The sequence below is a fragment of the Mus caroli genome, unplaced genomic scaffold (genome assembly GCF_978045245.1).
Source record: "Mus caroli unplaced genomic scaffold, Mus_caroli_1 scaffold_8, whole genome shotgun sequence".
NCBI classification, from domain to species: Eukaryota; Metazoa; Chordata; class Mammalia; order Rodentia; family Muridae; genus Mus; species Mus caroli.
In genome coordinates, this window is record NW_028227263.1 from 130,415,434 (window position 1) to 130,437,664 (window position 22,231).

The 22,231-nt window shown below is 38.7% G+C and overlaps 1 pseudogene; it reads left to right on the forward strand.

Moving 5' to 3' along the window:
* LOC147003533 (sulfotransferase 2A1-like) overlaps positions 1-21,723 on the forward strand; it is a 61,988-nt pseudogene extending 40,265 nt beyond the window's left edge.
* Positions 21,724-22,231: the final 508 nt, after the last annotated feature.

Below are 22,231 nucleotides of genomic sequence, written 5' to 3' on the forward strand. Positions count from 1 at the left end.
TCTGCTATTCGGTATTCCTCAGGTGAGAATTCTTTGTTCAGTTCTGAGCCTCAGTTTTTAATGGGGTTATTTGCCTTTCTGGAGTCCACCATCTTGAGTTCTTTATATATATTGAATATTAGTCCCTTATCTGATTTAGGATAGGTAAAGATCCTTTCCTAATCTGTTGGTGGTTTTTTTGTCTTATTGATGGTGTCTTTTACCTTGCAGAACCTTTGCAGTTTCATGAGGTCCCACTTGTCAATTCTCGATCTTACAGCACAAGCCATTGCTGTTCTAATCAAGAATTTTTCCCCTGTGCCCATATCTTCAAGGCTTTTCCCCACTTTCTCCTCTATAAGTTTCAGTGTCTCTGGTTTTATGTGAAGTTCCTTGATCCACTTAGACTTAACCTTAGTACAAGGAGATAGGAATGGATCGATTCGCATTCTTCTACCTGTTAACAACCAGGTGTGCCAGCACCATTTGTTGAAAATGCTGTCTTTCTTCCACTGGATGGTTTTAGCTCCCTTGTCAAAGATCAAATGACCGTAGGTGTGTGGGTTCATTTCTGGGTCTTCAATTCTATTCCATTAGTCCATTTGTCTGTCACTATACCAGTACCACACAGTTTTTATCACAATTGCTCTGTAGTAAAGCTATAGGTCCGGCATGGTGATTCCACCAGAGGTTCTTTTATCCTTGAGAAGAGTTTTTGCTATCCTAGTTTTGTTGTTATTCCAGATGAATTTGCAGATTGCACTTTCTAATTCGTTGAAGAATTGATTTGGAATTTTGATGGGGATTGCATTGAATCTGTAGATTGCTTTTGGCAAGATAGCCATTTTTACAATGTTGATCCTGCCAATCCATGAGCATGAGAGATCTTTCCATCTTCTGAGATCTTCTATAATTTCTTTCTTCAGAGACATGAAGTTTTTATTATACAGATCTTTCACTTCCTTAGTTTGAGTCACGCCAAGATATTTTATATAATTTGTGACTATTGAGAAGGGTGTTGTTTCCCTAATTTCCTTCTCAGCCTGTTTATTCTTTGTGTAGAGAAAGGCCATTGATTTGTTTGAGTTAATTTTATATCCAGCTACTTCACCGAAGCTGTTTATCAGGTTTAGGTGTTCTCTGGTGGAATTTTTAGGGTCACTTATATATACTATCATATCATCTGCAAAAAGTGATATTTTGACTTCATCTTTTCCAATTTGTATCCCTTTGATCTCCTTTTGTTTTCGAATTGCTCTGGCTAGGACTTCAAGTACAATGTTGAATAGGTATGTAGAAAGTGGACAGCCTTGTCTAGTCCCTGATTTTAGAGGGATTGCTTCAAGCTTCTCACCATTTACTTTGATGTTGGCTACTGGTTTGCTGTAGATTGCTTTTATCATGTTTAGGTATGGGCCTTGAATTCCAGATCTTTCCAAGACTTTTATCATGAATGGGTGTTGGATCTTGTCAAATGCTTTTTCCGCATCTAAGGAGATGACCATGTGGTTTTTGTCTTTGAGTTTGTTTATATACTGGATTACATTGATGGGTTTCCGTATATTGAACCATCCCTGCATCCCTGGGATGAAACCTACTTGGTCAGGATGGACAATTGTTTTGATATGTTCTTGGATTCGGTTAGCAAGAACTTTATTGAGGATTTTTGCATCAATATTCATAGGGAATATTGGTCTGAAGTTTTCTATCTTTGTTGGGTCTTTTTGTGGTTTATGTATCAGAGTAATTGTGGCTTCATAGAATGAGTTGGGTAGAGTACCTTCTGTTTCTATTTTGTGGAATAGTTTGTGAAAAACTGCGATTAGATCTTCTTTGAAGGTCTGATAGAACTCTGCACTAAACCCATCTGGTCCTGAGCTTTTTTTGGTTGGGAGACTATTAATGACTGCTTCTATTTCTTTGGGAGATATAGGGCTGTTTAGATCATTAACCTGATCTTGATTCAACTTTGGTACCTGGTATCTGTCTAGGAACTTCTCCATTTCATCCAGGTTCTCCAGTTTTGTGAGTATAGCCTTTGGTAGAAGGATCTGATGGTGTTTTGGATGTCTTCAGGATCTGTTGTTATGTCTCCTTTTTCATTTCTGATTTTGTTAATTAGAATGCTTTCACTGTGCCCTCTAGTGAGTCTGGCTAAGGGTTTATCTATCTTGTTGATTTTCTCAAAGAACCAGCTCCTTGATTGGTTGATTCTTTGGATAGTTCTTGTTTCCACTTGGTTGATTTCGCCCCTGAGTTTGATTATTTCCTGCCGTCTACTCCTCTTGGGTGAATTTGCTTCCTTTGTTCTAGTGCTTTTAGGTGTGTTGTCAAGCTGCTAATGTGTGCTCTCTCTAGTTTATTTTTGGTGGCACTCAGAGCTATGAGTTTTCCTCTTAGAAATGCTTTCATTGTGTCCCATAAGTTTGGGTATGTTGTGGCTTCATTTTCATTGAACTCTAAAAAGTCCTTAATTTCTTTCTTTATTCCTTCCTTGACCAAGGTATCATTGAGAAGAGTGTTGTTCAGTTTCCACGTGACTGTTGGCTTTCTATTATGTATTTTGTTATTGAAGATCAGCCTTCGTCCATGGTGATCGGATAGGATGCATGGGACAATTTCAATATTTTTCTATCTGTTGAGGCCTGTTTTGTGACCAATTATGTGGTCAATTTTGCAGAAGGTACCATGAGGTGCTGAGAAGAAGGTATATCCTTTTGTTTTAGGATAGAATGTTCTGTAGATATCTGCCAGATCCAGTTGATTCATAACTTCTGTTAGTTTCACTGTGTCCCTGTTTAGTTTCTGTTTCCATGATCTGTCCATTGGTGAAAGTGGTGTGTTGAAGTCTCCCACTATTATTGTATGAGGTGCAATGTGTGCTTTTAGATTTACTAAAGTTTCTTTAATGAATGTGGCTGCCTTTGTATTTGGAGCATAGATATTCAGGATTGATAGTTCCTCTTGGAGGATTTTACCTTTGATGAGTATGAAGTGTCCCTCCCTGTCTTTTTTGATGACTTTGTGTTGGAAGTCAATCTTATCAGATATTAGAATGGCAACTCCAGCTTGCTTCTTCATACCATTTGCTTGGAAAATTGTTTTCCAGCCTTTCATTCTGAGGTAGTTTCTATCTTTTTCTCTGACATGAGTTTCCTGTAAGCAGCAAAATGTTGGGTCTTGTTTGTGTAGCCAGTTTGTTAGTCTATGTCTTTTTATTGGGGAGTTGAGTCCTTTGATATTAAGAGATATTAAGGAAAAGTAATTGTTGTTTCCTGTTATTTTTGTTGTTAAAGTTGGCATTCTGTTCTTGTGGCTGTCTTCTTTTTGGTTTGTTGAGGGATTACCTTCTTGTTGTTTCTAGGGCGTGGTTCCTGTCCTTGTATTGGTTTTTTTCTGTTATTATCCTTTGAAGGGCTGGATTCGTGGAGAGATAATGTGTGAATTTGGTTTTGTCGTAGAATACTTTGGTTTCTCCATCTATGTTAATTGAGAGTTTGGCTGGGTATAGTAGCCTGGGCTGGAATTTGAATTCTTTTAGTGTCTGTATAACATCTGTCCAGGATCATCTGGCTTTCATAGTCTCTGGTGAAAAATCTGGTGTAATTCTGATAGGCTTGCCTTTATATGTTACTTGGCCTTTTTCTCTTACTGCTTTTAGTATTCTATCTTTATTTAGTGCGTTTGTTGTTCCTATTATTATGTGTCGAGAGGTATTTCTTTTCTGGTCCAGCATATTTGGAGTTCTGTAGGCTTCTTGTATGTTCATGGGCATCTCTTTCTTTAGATTTGGGAAGTTTTCTTCTATAATTTTGTTGAAGATATTTGCTGGTCCTTTCAGTTGAAAATCTTCATTCTAATCCACTCCTATTATCCGTAGGTTTGGTCTTTTCATTGTGTCCTGTATTTCCTGGATGTTTTGAGTTAAGATCTTTTTGCATTTTCCATTTTCCTTGATTGTTGTGCCGATGTTCTCTATGGAATCTTCTGCACCCGAGATTCTCTCTTCCATCTCTTGTATTCTGTTGCTGATGCTCGCATCTATGGTTCCAGATTTCTTTCCTAGGGTTTCTATCTCCAGTGTTGCCTCATTTTGGGTTTTCTTTATTGTGTCTATTTACCTTTTTAGGTCTAGTATGGTTTTGTTCATTTCCATCATCTCTTTGGATGTGTTTTTCTGTTTTTCTTTAAGGACTTCTACCTATTTGATTGTGTTATCCTGCTTTTCTTTAAGGACTTGTAACTCTTTAGCAATGTTCTCCTGTAATTCTTTAAGTGAGTTATTAAAGTCCTTCTTGATGTCCTCTACTAGCATCATGAGATATGCTTTTAAATCCAGGTCTAGCTTTTCAGGTGTGTTGGGGTGCCCTGGACTGGGCGAAGTGGAAGTGCTGGGTTCTGATGATGGTGAGTGGTCTTGGTTTCTGTTAGTAAGATTCTTATGTTTACCTCTCGCCATCTGGTAATCTCTGGAGTTGTTATAGTTGTCCCTGTTTAGAGATTGTTCTTCTGGTGATTCTGATTACCGTCTAGCAGGAGACCTGGAAGACAGGCTCTCTCCTCTGAGTTTCAGTGGTTAGAGCACTCTCTGCTGACAACCTCTCCTCTTAAAGGGAAGGTGTACAGATATCTGGCGTTTGGACCTCCTCCTGTCCGAAGAAGAAGGCCCAAAACAGGACCTTTCCCAGATGCTGTGTTGCTTTGGCATGTCACAGAAGCTGTCAACTTCTGTGGTGCACACTCTCACCTGTGCAGACTAAGTTCCTAATTTCGGCGGAGTCCCAGATCCAAGATTGCGCTCCCTGCTTCTGAGGCAGTGGGCTCCCCATGCAGGGCAGACCACTGTCTTCCGGCTGGGAGGGTGCCGGGTGTCTGCGGCCCCAAAAGGGTGCTGCCTCAGCAGCTCTGTGGCTCCCGCCTGTCCCAGAAGATGTCTGCATCTGTGGTGCTCACTCTCACCTGTGCAGACTAAGTTCCTAAGTTCAGCAGAGTCCCGGAGCCAAGATGGCGCTCCCGTGCAGGGCGGACCACTGTCCTCTGGCTGGGAGGGTGCTGGATGTCTGCGGCCCCAAAAGGGTGCTGCCTCAGCGGCTCTGTGGCTCCTGCCTGCCCCAGAAGCTGTCTGCCTCTGTGGTGCTCACTCTCACCTGTGCAGACTAAATTCCTAAGTTCCGCTGAGTCCTGGAGCCAAGATGGCACTCCATGCAGGGCGGACCACTGTATCATTTGACTTCTTTTGTGGTTGGGTTACCTCACTCAGGATGATGCCCTCCAGGTCCATCCATTTGCCTAGGAATTTCATAAATTCATTCTTTTTAATCGCTGAGTAGTACTCCATTGTGTAAATGTACCACATTTTCTGTATCCATTCCTCTGTTGAGGGACATCTGGGTTCTTTCTAGCTTCTGACCATTATAAATAAGGCTGCTATGAACATAGTGGAGCATGTGTCCAAATTACTGGTTGGAACATCTTCTGGATATATGCCCAGGAGTGGTACTGAGGAATTCTCCAGTAGTACTATGTCCAATTTTCTGAGGTACCACTAGACTGATTTCCAGAGTGGTGTACAAGCTTGCAATCCCACCAATAATGGAGGAGTGTTCCTCTTTCTCCACATCCTCGCCAGCATCTGCTGTCACCTGAATTTTTAATCTTAGCCATTCTGACTGGTGTGAGGTGGAATCTCAGGGTTGTTTTAATTTGCATTTCTCTGATGATTAACGATGCTGAATATTTTTTGAGGTGCTTCTGAGCCACTTGGTATTCCTCAGGTGAGAATTCTTTGTTAAGCACTGCACCTCATTATTAATGGGGTTATTTGATTTTTTTGAGTCCCCCTTTTTGAGTTCTTTTTATATATGTTGGATATTAGTCCCCTATCTGAATTAGTATAGGTAAAGATCCTTTCCCAATCTCTTGGTGGCCTTTTTGTCTTATTGACAGTGTCTTTTGCCTTACAGAATCTTTGCAATTTTATAAGGTCCCATTTGTTGATACGCCATCTTACAGCACAAGCCATTGCTGTTCTATTCAGGAATTTTTCCCCTGTGACCATGTCTTCAAGGCTTTTACCCACTTTCTCCTCTATAGGTTTCACTGTCTCTGGTTTTATGTGGAGTTCCTTGATACACTTAGATTTGACCTTAGTACAAGAAGATAGGAATGGATCAATTCGCATTCTTCTACATGATAACAACCAGTAGTACTAGCACCATTTGTTGAAAATGCTGTCTTTTTTCCACTGGATGGTTTTAGCTCCCTTGTCAAAGTTCAAGTGACCATAGGAGTGTGGGTTCATATCTGGGTCTTCAATTTTATTCCATTGGTCTACTTGTCTCTCGCTATACCAGTACCATGCAGTTTTTATCACAATTGCTCTGTAGTACAGCTTTAGGTCAGGCATGGTGATTCCAACAGAGGTTCTTTTATCCTTCAGAAGAGTTTTTGGTAACCTAGGATTTTTGTTATTCCGGATGAATTTGCACATTTCCCTTTCAAATTCGTTGAAGAACTGAGTTGAAATTTTGATGGGGATGGCATTGGATCTGTAGATTGCTTTTGGCAAGATAGCCATTTTTACTATATTGATCCTGCCAATCCATGAGCATGGGAGATCTTTCCATCTTCGGAGATCTTTAATTTCTTACAAAAAAGACTTGTAGTTTTTAATCATACAGATCTTTCACTTCCTTTGTTAGAGTCACACCAAGGTATTTTATAATATTTGTGACTATTGAGAATGGTGTTGTTTCCCTAATTTCTTTCTCAGCCTTTTTATCCTTGGTGTACAGAAAGACCATTGACTTGTTTGAGTTAATTTTATATCCAACGACTTTACTGAAGCTGTTTATCAGGTTTAGGAGTTATCTGGTGGAATTTTTAGGGTCACTTATATATATTATCATATCATCTGCAAAAAGTGATATTTGGACTTCTTCCTTTCCAATTTGTATCCCTTTGATATCCTTTGGTTCTCGAATTGCTATGGCTAGGACTTCAAGTACTATGTTGAATAGGTAGGGAGAGAGTGGGCATCCTTTTCTAGTCCCTGATTTTCCTGGGATTGCTTCCAGTTTCTCACCATTTACTTTGATGTTGGCTACTGGTTTGCTGTAGATTGCTTTTATCATGTGTAGGTATGGGCCTTGAATTCCTGAACTTTCCAAGACTTTTATCATGAATGGGTGTTGGATTTTGTCAAATGATTTACCTGAATCTAAGGAGATGATCATGTGGTTTTTGTCTTTTGAGTTTGTTTATATACTGGATTACATTGATGGGTTTCCGTATATTAAACCATCCCTGCATCCCTGGAATGAAATCTACTTGGTCAGGATGGATGATTGTTTTGATGTGTTCTTGGCTTCAGTTATTGAGAACTTTATTGAGTATTTTGGCATCGATATTCATAAGGGAAATTGATCTGAACTTCTCTATTTTTATTGGGTCTCTCTGTGGTTTAGGTATCATAGTAATTGTGGCTTCATAGAATGAATTGGGTAGAGTACCTTCTGCTTCTATTTTGTGGAATATTTTGTGAAGAACTGGAATTAGATCTTCTTTGAAGGTCTGATAGAACTCTGCAATAAACCCATCTGGTCCTGGGCTTTTGTTGGTTGGGAGATTATAAATGACAGCTTCTATTTCTTTAGGGGATATAGGAGCGTTTATATCATTAACTTGATCCTGATTTAACTTTGGTACCTGGTATCTGTCTAGAAATTTGTCCATTTCATCCAGGTTCTCCAGTTTTGTTGATTATAGCCTTTTATAGAAGGATCTGATGGTGTTCTGGATTTCTTCAGGATCTGTTGTTTTGTCTCCCTTTTCATTCCTGATTTTGTTAATTAGGAATCTGTCCCTGTGCCCTCTAGTGAGTGTGGCTAAGGGATTATCTATCTTGTTGATTTTCTCAAAAAAATCAGCTCCATGTTTGGTTGATTCTTTGAATAGTTGGTTTTGTTTCCACTTGGTTGATTTCCCCCCTGAGTTTGATTATTTCCTGCTGTCTACTCCTCTTGGGTAAATTTGCTTCCTTTTGTTCTAGAGCTTTTAGGTGTGTTGTCAAGCTGCTAGTGTTTGCTCTCTCTAGTTTCTTTTTGGAGGCACTCAGTGCTATGAATTTTCCTCTTAGAAATGCTTTCATTGTGTCCCATAAGTTTGGTTATGTTGTGGGTTTATTTTCATTAAACTCTAAAAAGTCTTTAATTTCTTTCTTTATTCCTTCCTTTACCAATGTATCATTGAGAAGAATGTTAATAAGTTTCCACGTGAATATTGCCTTTCTAAAATTTTTGTTGTTATTGAAGACCATCCTTAGTCAATGGTGATGTGATAAGATGCATGGGACAATTTCAATATTTTTGTATCTGTTGAGGCCTGTTTTGTTACCAATTATATGGTTTTTGGAGAAGGTATCATGAGGTGCTGAGAAGAAGGTATATCCTTTTGTTTTAGAATAAAATGTTCTGTAGATATCTGATAAATCCATTTGTTTCATAATTTCTGTTAGTTTCACTGTGTCCCTGTTTAGTTTCTCTTTCCATGATCTGTCCATTGATGACAGTCGTGTGTTGAAGTATCCCAGTATTATTGTGCGAGGTCCAATGTATGGTTTGAGTTTTACTAAAGTCTCTTTAAGTAATATGGCTGCCCTTGAATTTGGAGCTAGATATTTAGAATTGAGAGATGTGAGGCCCTTTCTTAAGAAAAAACATAAAAAAACCTCAATATACTGAGTGACTGTGTAAGCACATACCTTGATCTCAGCACTATGGAGATAGAAACAGGAGGGTCTGAAGTTCAAGGTCATGATGTTCCAAAAAGCAGTTTAAATTTAACCTTGGTTTTATGAGAACCTCTCCTCCCTAAAAAGAATCCCCAGCCTTTGTCTTTCAGAGACCATAGATGAGCCACATTGCAAGCTCACTCAATATATAAATGTTAAGTGTGAGTCCTTCCTCCTTTTGTTCCATTTCTTTTATTGCCTAATTCCTTTCATGCTCTCTCATTTAATGATGCCCTTTTCACAACGCTTTTATCATCCCCATCCATAGATCCTATTTTTGAATCCTTTCTCTCAGTGTTCTCTGTTTATTGCCCTCATTTCAGTTTCTTCCTCTTTTAGGATACAAAGGGAACCATAAAGAAGATCTGTGACTTCCTAGGGAAAAAATTAGGGCCAGATAAGCTGGATCTCGTCCTCAAGTACAGCTCTTTCCAAGCCATGAAAGAAAACAGGATGTCTTGTTTACATCTCATTAAGGAAGATCTGGTTACTATTGGCTTGAAACTCATGAGAAAAGGTAAAGAGATTGTCTACCTTCAGAATATGTCAGAACATGTGAAGGGCTTGTTGTGCCAATGAAGCTCTAAGTAGTTGTTGAGAATGTACTGAAAGTCACTGCTTATCACTGATAGCTTCTCACAGACATGACAGGGAAGGTTTTTATGGAGAAGATGTGGGTTTAAGACATTCTGCAAAGTTGATTTATTCTGGGAAATAAACTTGAGATTGCAAATGGTCATGTCCAATAACTTCAATGAAAAAAAAATGGGAAAGTAGTCAGTGTTCTATGAGGCATTGTAAAGTTCCCTGTATCCTATTCCTCATCTCTAAAATATAATATAAAAAGTGTAATGCAGGAGACCAAGATATATCTAATATGATAACCATAGAACCACAAAAAATCACATTAACAGCTGGAAAAGATTTTGAACAGGTCAAGATTGCTGCCCAATGTAAGGCAAGATTATACTCCAATAGAATTTTAAAAAGTCTCTAGTGTTAAAATTTGATGTTATTTGCCATCCTATGTTTAGATTACTTTATGTTCATGAACCTTCTCTTCTTTGGAATTTCCTGTCCTGGGAGGGGAATTTCAATCTTCGCTATTATGTGCCAACTGCTCTCTATTCTGTGAGCAGATTTTGTGTGTGTGGTTTCATTTGTGTACAGTTCTAGAGTGACTTTGCCAAAATGAATCAGACCTTGAGGCTCACCCAGACCTAATTAGATAATGATAGGTGAAGAGTAGAAGAAGGAAGGTGTCAGTCATCAGATATTTAGCAATGAATAAAACATGGGTATAAATTAATGAAGTAAAAAGCTATGAGTTTAATTTTCATTATCCATAATTAAAATGTTTCAGTCTTTACCTTCAATTGACTGATTTGGAGTGTGAGATTTGGAAACTAACAATATAAGGATATCAGAAGTTTTGGTAGAAAAAAGGAAATCAAAGTAGTTACCAGATTGTATTTAATCCAGTAGTCTTATTATCCAAATAATAGGAAATTGTGACTGAGATGTAAACATAAAGATATGTCAACACTAGCTAAAAGAAAATGGAAATCTATACACTAAAGATCAAGGCATGTAGAAGAATAAACTGTTCTTGCCAGCTGCCCTCAGAATCGTGCACTCCAGATTCTGTGGAGACATATTTCTCTGCACTAGAAATGAAAGTCTCACCTAAGCAAAGTGGTCTGTTCCTAGATTTCCTATAATGAATGAGAATTTAGCAGAGTTAACACAGTGTAAGAAAATAAAAGTCTGTTATTACATACCTAAAAGAATGAATTAGCTCTGTTATTAGCAAAAGAATAAGGAACCTGGCAAGCAAAATCATTAGCATAGACAAATCAGAGCAGATGGAATAGAATTTAAGACAAAATTCCATGAAGACAACTGTTGTTTCAGCTTTTCCAGGAAGATTCTTTTAGGATGAGACCACACTTGGATTTAATCTCTTCCAAATACAAATACTATTTGTCATGCAGCACAGATGATAGCAGGAATACTTATATAAATACATACACTAGTTATAATATAGTTCTACCAAAATACTTGATAAGACTTCATTAGTCTTTTGAAATTTAATTATCCTAGTGATTTTATGTAGCGTTTTTTTTCATTTGAAGACAGCTTTTTTTGGGGGATTATTTTTCTTATACTAGTGTGACACCAATAGCCAGTAAGCCACCTAACTCTGGAAACCAGGTCACTGATGGGGAACACAAAATACATTACCCACTTGCTTCACTAATTCATTATAGAGAATGATGAAATGGATATGTCTGGAAATAACATTGAAAGGAAAATGTATATAAAGATAATATTTATCTTCTAAATTCCTCTATCAGATTGGTGCCATTTTTGAATCATCAAAATATGAGCAAATAAAAGAAAATGATAAACAAAGTTCATTATTTACCATTAGATAACCTAATTCCCTAAATCATAAAGCATTAAAAAGCTGTATTAAGTGTTAGACTTGCCTGAGCCAGGAGGAATTCACTAGATGTATTTTCCTTATCCTTTAATTGTTCTTATCTCAAGACACAAGAAATTATCTTTTATTGCCTCTGTAGAGCTACTTTGTAAGATTTATCCCAGAGACTCAATCATTCAAGTTATTGAGATGTATCTGGTTTTAAACTCCAAGTGATGATTTTCCACGTGCATTTGTAGTCATTGTAGTTCAATATTTAGACTCTGTAGGAAATGCACACTAGAGAGATATTCAGCCACTGTTTGGTTGACAAGACTTTGTAAAGGCAATGCCACAATAAAGACATGTATAGGAAATATATTCTGGCAAACCTCAAAATTCCCAGCCCTGATTACTTCACAGTACATGTTTAATGGACCTTCAGAAGGCATTATTCAGAGTCAAAAAGGGAAAATGACCCAAAGACAACGGAAGAAACCGGTCATCTTCAGGCCAAAAAGAAAATCATACAAAGATTTATACAATACTCTGATGTGAAATCTGCAGCCTTTAGAATTATGAGGAAGTTCTTTTTCAACAAGAGTTAAGCCAGGACAAGTCCCTTCCAGTAGGAGCCAGCACCAGGTCACCTTTGGCGCGGATTCCGCGGACACCCCCAAGGTCCCCTACAGGACTCTCCACCCGATCTTAAGACCACCAATGAGTGGAACACAACTTCTACTCCTATGCAATTGCTCAGAACCTGAGACAGCATTAGGGAAGTAGAAAAGCTGGCCTGACCAGGGTCACAAGTCCCTTCCAGTCAGCTCTAGCACTTGGTCACCAGGGCTCAGAGTCAGCGGACACCCACAAGGTCCCTAGAGTACAGCTTCTGAGACAGACCCCATTTCAGGCTCCAGACATCTGGGAACCTCCACTGCCAGAGAAGAGATGTCCGCTCTGCCTGGGAGGGCTTTGCCGGAGCTCCTGGGGGATCCATCTTGGTTCCTGGATCCCTCTGAGACTAGTCTGTGCAGGTGAGTGTGGACTACAGAAGCTAACAGCTTCTGTGACAGGCAGAAGCAACACAGCTTCTGGGACAGGTCCTGTTTTGGGCCTTCATCTTCTGCCAGGAGGGAGTCCCAAACACCAGGTATCTGTGCACCTTCCCTGTAAGAGGAGAGCTTGCATGCAGAGAGTGCTCTGACCACTGAAACTCAGAGGAAAGAGCTAGTCTCCCAGGTCTGCTGATAGAGGTTAACAGAATCACGGGATGAACAAGCTCTAACCAGAGACAACTATAACAACTAATTCCAGAGATTGTCGGATGGTGAAAGGCAAATGTAAGAATCTTACTAACAGAAACCAAGACCAATCACCATCATCAGAATGTAGCACTCCCTCCTCCCCCAGTCCTGGGCAGCCCAACACACCCGAAAAACTAGACCCAGATTTAAAAGCATATCTCATGATGATGGTAGAGGACATCAAGAAGGACTTTAATAACTCACTTAAAGAAATGCTCGAGAATACTACAAAGAGTTACAAGTTCTTAAAGTAAAACAGGAAAACACATCCAAACAGGTGATGAAAATGAACAAAACAATACTAGACCTAAAAAGGGAAGTAGACACAATAAAGAAAACCCAAAGTGAGGCAATGCTGGAGATAGAAACCCTAGGAAAGAACTCTGGAACCATAGATGCAATCATCAGCAACAGAATAGAAGAGATAGAAGAGAGAATCTCAGGTGCAGAAGAATCCATAGAGAACATCTACACAACAATCAAAGTAAATGCAAAATGCAAAAAGATCCTAACTCAAAACATCCAGGAAATCCAGGACAAAATGAGAAGACCAAACCTACAGATAATAGGAATTGATAAGAATGAAGATTTTCAAATTAAAGGGCCAGCAAATGTCTTCAACAAAATTATAGAAGAAAACTTCCCAAACCTAAAGAATGACCTGCCCATGAACATACAAGAAGCCTACAGAACTCCAAATAGACTGGACCAGAAAAGAAATACCTCCCGACACATAATAATCAGAACAGCAAATGCACTAAATAAATATAGAATATTAAAAGCACTAAGGGAAAGGGGTCAAGTAACACATAAAGGCAGGCCTATCAGAAATACACCAGACTTTTCACCAGAGACTATGAAAGCCAGAAGATCCTGGACAGATGTTATATAGACACTAAGAGAACACAAATGCCAGCACACGATACTGTACCCATCCAAACTTTCAATTACCATAGATGAAAAAACCAAAGTATTCCACGACAAAACCAAATTCACATATTATCTTTCCACAAATCCATCTCTTCAAAGGATAATAACAGAAAAAAAAAATACCAGGACAGAAACCACGCCCTAGAAAAAGCAAGAAAGTAATCCTTCAACAAACCTAAAAGAAGACAGCTACAAGAGCAGAATGCCATCTCTAACAACAAAAATTATAGGAAGCAACAATTACTTTTCCCTAATATCTCTTAATAGCATTGGACTCAATTCCCCAATAAAAAGACATAGACTAACAGACTAGGTACACAAACAGGACCCAACATTTTGCTGCTTACAGGAAACCCATCTCAGGGAAAAAGACAGACACTACCTCAGAATGAAAGGCTGGAAAACAATTTTGCAAGCAAATGGTCTGAAGAAAGAAGCTGGAGTAGCCATTCTAATATTGAATAAGATCAACTTCTGTAGCCTCCCCTCCCACAGCCTTAATGGTTCTACTGTTTACACCTGGATGGAGCTTCCTGCTCAACCATTTTGCCATGCTCACTGCTGGAACCTGCTGCTTTGCCGTTCAGAAGCCATCACGTGATCACCCTGCTACTAGACCCCAAGATTATTTGGCGGAAATTGGGCCCCTCCCCCTTCCTTTATAACTGAGTGCCAAAATAGTAAAAATTGAACCTTGAACGGAGACTTTTGTCTTAGTTCCTTCCTTATCTCGCAAACTTCCAACCCAAATTTATCCAAAAAGACAAGGAGGGTCACTTCATTCTCATCAAAGGTAAAATCCTCCAAGAGTATCTCTCAATTCTGAATATCTGTACTCCAAATGCAAAGGCAGCCACATTCATTAAAGAAACATTAATAAAACTCAAAGCACACATTGCACCTCAACAATAATAGAGGGATACTTCAACACACCACTTTCAACAATGGACAGATCATGGAAAGAGAAACTAAACAGGGACACAGTGAAAGTAACAGAAGTTATGAAACTAATGGATCTAACAGAAATCTACAGAATATTTTATCCTAAAACTAAAACTTCTCAGCACCTCATGGTACCTTCTCCAAAATTGACCATATTATTGGTCACAAAACAGGCCTCAAAAGATCAAAAAAATATTGAAATTGTCCCATGCATCCTATCAGATCACCATGGACGAAGGCTGATCTTCAATAACAATATAAATAATAGAAAGCCAACATTCACGTGGAAACTGAACAACACCCTTCTCAATGATACCTTGGTCAAGGAAGGAACAAAGAAAGAAATTAAAGACTTTTTAGAGTTTAAGGAAAATAAAGCCACAACACACCCAAACTTATGGGACACAATGAAAGCATTTCTAAGAGGAAAATTCATAGCACTGAGTGCCTCCAAAAAGAAACTAGAGAGAGCACACGGTAGCAGCTTGACAACACACCTAAAATCTCTAGAACAAAAGGAAGCAAATTCACCCAAGAGGAATAGACAGCAGGAAATAATCAAACTCAGGGGGAAAATCAACCAAGTGGAAACAAGAAGAACTATTCAAACAATCAACCAAACAAGGAGATATTTCTTTGAGAAAATCAACAAGATAGATAAACCCTTAGGCAGACTCACTAGAGGGCACAGGGACAGCATCCTCATTAATAAAATCAGAAATGAAAAGAGAGACAAAACAACATATCCTGAAGAAATCCAGAACATCATCAGATCCTTCTACAAAAGGCTATAATCAAGAAAACTTGAGAACCTGGATGAGATGGACAAATTTCTAGACAGATACCAGGTACCAAAGTTAAATCAGGTTCAGTCAAAACAGTCCTATATCCCCTAATGAAATAGAAGCAGTCATTTATAATCTCCCAACCAACAAAAGCATTGTACTTGAAGTCCTAGCCACAGCAATTTGACAATAAAAGGAGATCAAGGGAATATAAATTGGAAAGGAAGAAGTCAAAATATCACTTTTTGCAGATGATATGATAGTATATATAACTGACCCTAAAAATTCCACCAGATAACTACTAAATCTGATAAACAGCTTCTGGGAAGTAGCTGGATATAAAATTGACTCAAACAATTCAATGGTCTTTCTCTACACAAAGGATAAAAAGACTGAGAAATTAATTAGGGAAACAACACCATTCTCAATAGTCACAAATATTGTAAAATACCTTGCGTGACTCTAACTAAGGAAGTGAAAGATCTGTATGATAAGAATTTCAAGTCTCTGAAGAAAGAAATTAAAGAAGATCTCAGAAGATGGAAAAATCTCCCATGCTCATGAACTGGCAGGATCAATATAGTAAAAATATCTATCTTTCCAAAAGCAATCTACAGATCCAATGCCATCCCCATCAAACTTCCAAGTCAATTCTTCAACGAATTAGAAAGGGCAAAGTGAAAATTCATCTGGAAAAACAAAAAACCTAGGATAGCAAAAGCTCTTCTCAAGGATAAAAGAACCTCTGTTGGAATTACCATGCCTGACCTAAAGCTGTACTACAGAGCAATTGTGATAAAAACTGCATGGTACTGGTATAATGACAGACAAGTAGACCAATGGAACAGAATTGAAGACCCAGATATGAACCCACACTACTATGGTCACTTGATCGTTGACAAGGGAGCTAAAACCATCCAGTGGAAAAAAGACAGCATTTTCAACAAATGGTGCTGGTACGACTGGTGGTTATCACGTAGAAGAATGTGAATTGATCCATTCCTATCTTCTTGTACTAAGGTCAAATCTAAGTGGATCAAGGAACTCCACATAAAACCAGAGACACTGAAACTTATAGAGGAGGAAGTGGGGAAAAGCCTCAAAGATATGGGCGTAGGGGAAAAATTCCTGAATATAATAGCAATGGCTTGTGCTTTAAGATTGAGAATCAACAAATGGGACCTCATAAAATTGCAAGGCTTCTGAAAGGCAAAAGACACTCTCAATAAGACAAAAAGGTTACCAACAGATTGGGAAAGGATTTTTACATATATATATATATATATATATATAAAATCCCATATATATAAAGAACTCAAGAAGGTGGACTCCAGACAATCAAATAACCCCATTAAATGGGGTGCAGTGCTAAAAAAGAATTCTCACCTAGGGAATACCGAGTGGCTGAGAAGCACCTGAAAAAATGTTCAGTATCCTTAATTATCAGGGAAATTCAAATCAAAACAACCCTGAGATTCCACCTCACACCAGTCAAAATGGCTAAGATTAAAAATTCAGGTGACAGCAGATGCTGGCTAGGATGTGGACAAAGAGGAACACTCCTCCATTGTTGGTGGGATTGCAAGCTTGTACAACCACTCTGCAAATCAGTTTCGTGGTTCCTCAGAAATTTGGACATAGTACTATCAGAGGATCCAGCAATACCTCTCCTGGGCATATATCCAGAAGATGTTCTAACCGGTAAGAAGGACACATGCTCCACTGTTTATAGCAGCCTTATTTATAATAGCCAGAAGTTGGAAAGAACCCAGATGCCCCTCAACAGAGGAATGGATTCAGAAAATGTGGTACATTTACACAATGGAGTACTCCTCAGCTATTAAAAAGAATGAATTTATGAATTTCCTAGGCAAATGGATGGGCCTGTGAAAGACTCTAAGACTCACAAAGGGAGACACTCACTCAAGCCTCGGGGCAGCCGCGCACCCAAGAAGACACTGAGACCGAACTTAAGATGTATAGAGAGTAAGATTTAATACAGCAACGACAAGAAAGCACATAAAAAGCACATATACCAGATATCTGGGGTCGAAACTCATGCAGCCAGCAAGGTGCAGAGGAGATTCGGCGACTAGCCCAAATTTTCACAGGCTTTTATAGGAAATAGCCAGGGGAAAAGTACAAGTTTTACGTCACCAAGGGGCTTTGCCAAGGGGCTTTACATAACCAAGGGGTCGTGTCCTATATTTTGGCAATGTACTCGATCTATTGGAACATTCTGGGGTAGTACCAGGAGGCCCCTATCTCAAAAATGTTCTTGGAACAGTCCTCAGTTAGGAGGGGTAGGACTAGGTTTGTTCCAGAAGACCCCTTATCTAAAAAATGTTCCCGGAGCAGTTTCCAATTGGGAGGGGGTACCTTGGGGTAAAAAGTTCAGGTGTGTTCCTGGAACAATCTCCAGATGGGAGGGGTAAGAGGACCCTGAGCTGAAGAGTTCATGGAGAGTTCAGCTTTTCTTCTTTCACCTGGAGGGCATCATCCTGAGTGAGGTAACCCAATCACAAAAGAACTCACATGATATATACTCACTGATAAGTGGATATTAGCCCAGAAATTTAGAATACCCAAGATACAATATATAATTTCCAACCTCATGAAACTGAAGAAGAACGAAGACCAAAGTGTGGACACTGTGCCCCTTCTTACAATTGGGAACAAAACACCCATTGAAGGAGTTACAGAGACAAAGTTTTGGGCTGAAGCAAAAGGATGGACCATCTAGAGACTGCCATACCCAGGGATCCATCCCATAATCAGCCTCCAAACGCTGACACCATTGCATACCCTAGCAAGATTTTGCTGAAAGGACCCTGATATAGCTGTCTCTTGTGAAATTATGCTGGGGCCTAGCAAACACAGAAGTGGATACTCACAGTTAGCTATTGGATGGATCACAGGTCCCCCAATGGAGGAGCTAGAGAAATTACCCAAGGAGCTTAAAGGATCTGCAACCCTATAGGCAGAACAACAATATGAACTAATCAGTACCCCCCAGAGATCGTGGCTCTAGCTGCGTATGTATCAGAAGATGGTTTAGTCAGCCATCATTGGAAAGAGAGGCCCATTTATCTTGCAAGCTTTATATGCCTCAGTATAGGGAAATGCCAGGGCCAAGAATTTGGGTGGGTAGGGGAATGGCGTGGGAGGGTATGGGGGACTTTTGGGATAGCACTGGAACTGTAAATGAAGAAAATATCTAATTAAAAATAAATTAAAAAATAAAAATAGTTCACTTTAATTGAAGTTAAACTTTGCATCACCATGGGGCTACATAAAATATTTTTTAAAGGAAAATCAAACAATCCACAAGTATAACATGAGCAACATAGTCTATTATACTGATTTCCCTCCCAACGTGCCAAATGCATTTGAAATTCACTTTTACGATATTGAAAGATACCAAGAGCTTTCTATCTTACAGGGCTCATCCATGTCACTCTCAATCTCTTCAAGGAACAAGAATCATCACAAGAGTGGGAAGATAAGAGATAGAAATCAGGGAGCACTCCAGCAAAATGATGTTTATCAGACTCGACAAGGGTGCTGTAGCCATGAACTATAGATGCAAGACATGAATAAGCCATCTAAATACCCAACTCGGATAGGGATGGGCCTTCTGAAGTCCCACCCCTATCTGAAAAGCTATTGGACACTGATGTCCTGGAAGTGGGGCAGACATCAGTTTGCTTCAGGGATGTGATCCCTAATAAGTTGCTCATGCTCCAGTGAACGCAACGGAACTATGTGCATACTATCAGCGTCAAGCAGACCCTTGGTGGCTTTTAAAAGAATACAGGAAATAGGGGAAAGTGATGTGGGGAAAATAAAAGTAACTGGAGGGGAGAGAGTGGGGGGGTGGATTTGATTAAATCAATTATACACGTGTATGGAATTTTCAAGCAATAAAATTAAAAATGATGAATACAAAATTTCCAAAGTTAAAAAAAAAGAGTTAAGACACCACATGCTAGGGTTATCCTGCCATCTGACATACAAAAGATTGGAGAGATTTTTAGAAACAAGGAATGAAAATAAAAGTGCATCAATAAGGTGCAAAGAATTTGCACACAGGTGAACTTACAACTCCATGTGTGTTCCTCCAAAGATGTGGTTTCTCAGATGGACTGATTTATTCCATTGGGAATCCATATTGAGTTTGTTGAGATGCTTGTAGTCTAGCAACATCTGGTTTGGCTTATCAGGATTCAGGCATGCTGTCAACAACCATAAGAAAACATGTTCGAATAAAGAAAAGAAAGAACCTGAGAGCACAATGAATATTAATAGCTACCCATCTCATTAGATGACACTTTTATATTCATATAAATTATAGTATGTTATTTTAATATGCTGTATCAGTGATTTACATTTTTATGAATTCTTTATATTTTCTTTAATATAGCTCTCTGGGGAATTAAAATTAACTTATGTGATGATACAGAAAGAAAGTAATGTGATAAAGAAGAGAATGGCTTCTATTGTCATTGTTTTTGGATTCAAATACACATCTATCACTGTCATACTGGTAATATCTCAAAGACTAAATTTTCCTCATCAGCAAAATAGGAGCACTGCCTATACCATTCTCAGGTATTCACGAATTTATTTAAAAATCCCACACTGAGTATGTCCAATATGTCTGGCACTCTTTTTAAAATGAACCATTTAGTAATTTCAGAAACATTTTCTATTCAAATATATTAGATACATGTTCTGTGTGTATACTAAAAGCATAAATGCATAGTACACATTACAGTGTCACAGCTAGAAAATAGAGCAAGGATGGAGCCTGCTGTGTTGTAAATGGAGGAAAGATGGTAAGAGAAGGTTACAGTGTCATTAATAAGGAGACAAAGAGCAAGATGTAAATATATGAAATATATTAGCCTTCTAGAGTGAAGGAAGATACAACACAGCGTGAGCGGTTGATTAATCTCTAAGACTCAAACTAAAGACATTCTGGAATGGAGTGGTGAAAAACATTATATGGTGAGAAAACACAGTGCTACACAGCAGGAGCTGAAATTATACAGATCTTCATGCATCACCAAACACCATGGATGAGTGAAACAAAGTCCTGCAATGCCCTCAGCTGGGAGGGTCTGTGTCTACTGTATCTGGTGAGAAAATCAAGACAGCTGAAAGGCTGCTCATAACTGTGTGTATCTGCAGCATTCGTGAACCCACACACACACAAGTAGAAACTACTTTAAGATATTGGTTAAAAGTTGCTTTTAAATTATTTACTTCTATAAGTAAATACTAAGATGTAGACAGAACGGTTGAACTCTGTTTGAATCATTGAGATGATAAACACTTCTGAGTAGGATAGCATGATAGGAACAAGTTTGATGGGAAGCAGGAATAATCTGAGTATATATAAAATGATCAAGCCAGTGTTGCTGCTGTTAGATTGTCTAGGATATAGGTTGGGAGAGGAAATGTAGGACATAATTTAGACAGAGGTAGAAGTTTGTATATATGATCTCAGGACTGAAGAAATTTTCTAGAGAAAATGGTAGTTTTATTTATTAATGCCAGGGACCAGGCTCAGTCAGCATCTCTCAATCCATGGGAATGAAGGTTTCAGCAGGTGGGCATGGAGTCTAAGAGAATTTACAGACAGACACAGACAGAAAAGAGTGTGCTGAATCTGAATGTATTGTCACTAATGGAACACCAGTCTTATATAATACAGAAAACAAAGGAGTAGGATGTCACAGCAGGCAAAGTACATTGAAGTATCTGACACAAAACAGAGAAATGACTTCAAAATACTTACAGGAACCAGGTAATATTTACAGTAAAGATAAAACAGCCCTGCCTAGAGTCAGCTAATGACAGGTAAGGATTTCATACCCTAGTCACAATTTGTGCTACTCCCGTGAGCCTTGTGAAATCTATCACCAGGGGGTTCTGCTCTAGCAGACCTTCTCATGAAAAATGCAATATCACAACCCTCCTATTTCCCAGACCTTGGTAAATGCTTGCATATGAGTGTAACTTGGATGTTCTTTTAAGTATCTGTAGGGAATTCATCACCTTGCTTCTAATATGCAGTGTAACCTGCTATACCTGGCTGTTATGAAGATTCTAAGTATACTTTGCTAAGCTAGCCCTGAGACTTCTAAATCTTTTCCAATAAAATACCATAAGAAAACATGCAAGACCCTCCACAATATTGCAGAAACAAATCTGGGGCATTCTAGTTATGGGAATGCCAAGGTTCCAGGAGGTTCTTTCATTGAAACTGTGCCTCAGGATTGTTTACAGATTTCTAAACCTGTAATGTGAGTCACTACTGGAGTGAATGTAGCATAGTAACTGGGTGATCATTATCAAACAGAAGGTAAAAGCATATGATGGGAAGAGCTAGTGCAGTGTTACAACCATTATTATTCCACCTATGTGTCTCCTTCACATTTTATAGGCACAACTGGGGACTGGCAGAATCACTTCACAGTAGCCCAAGCTGAAGCCTTCGATACAGTTTTCCAGGAGAAAATGGCCGGATTCCCCCCAGGGATGTTCCCATGGGAATAAGTTTTCAAAACATTTTAATATTATATGAACACTGATGTTTATGTTCCTGTTATTTTATATCTTGATTACCTGGATATGGTCATAGAATAAATCCTGTTGTGGAATTGTGAGGGAGATTTTTTAAAAGCTTGTCTTACTAATACTAGTAGTAGCAACAGTAGTGGTGGTAGTGCTGGTGTGTATACCTTTCTGTTTGTAGTACCATCAAAGGCCAGAAGAGTGCCTTGGTTCCGAGGGACCTGCAGTTGCATGTAGCTGTAAACTTCCTTCTTTGGGTCCTAGGAACTCATCTCAGGTCCTCTACCTAAGCCATACAGTACTACTAATATTTCTCCATCTTTGAGAGTCATCTCTTCAGCCTAGAACCATGGAATCTTGAGTCATCATATATTTGTTACTATTATTATTGTCTTGTTGTGTATTATCAGTAAATTCCAATTCACTTTATAGAATTCCAGCTTTAAAACATTTTATTTTCATTTAAATAGGTCATTTATTTGTAGTTTTA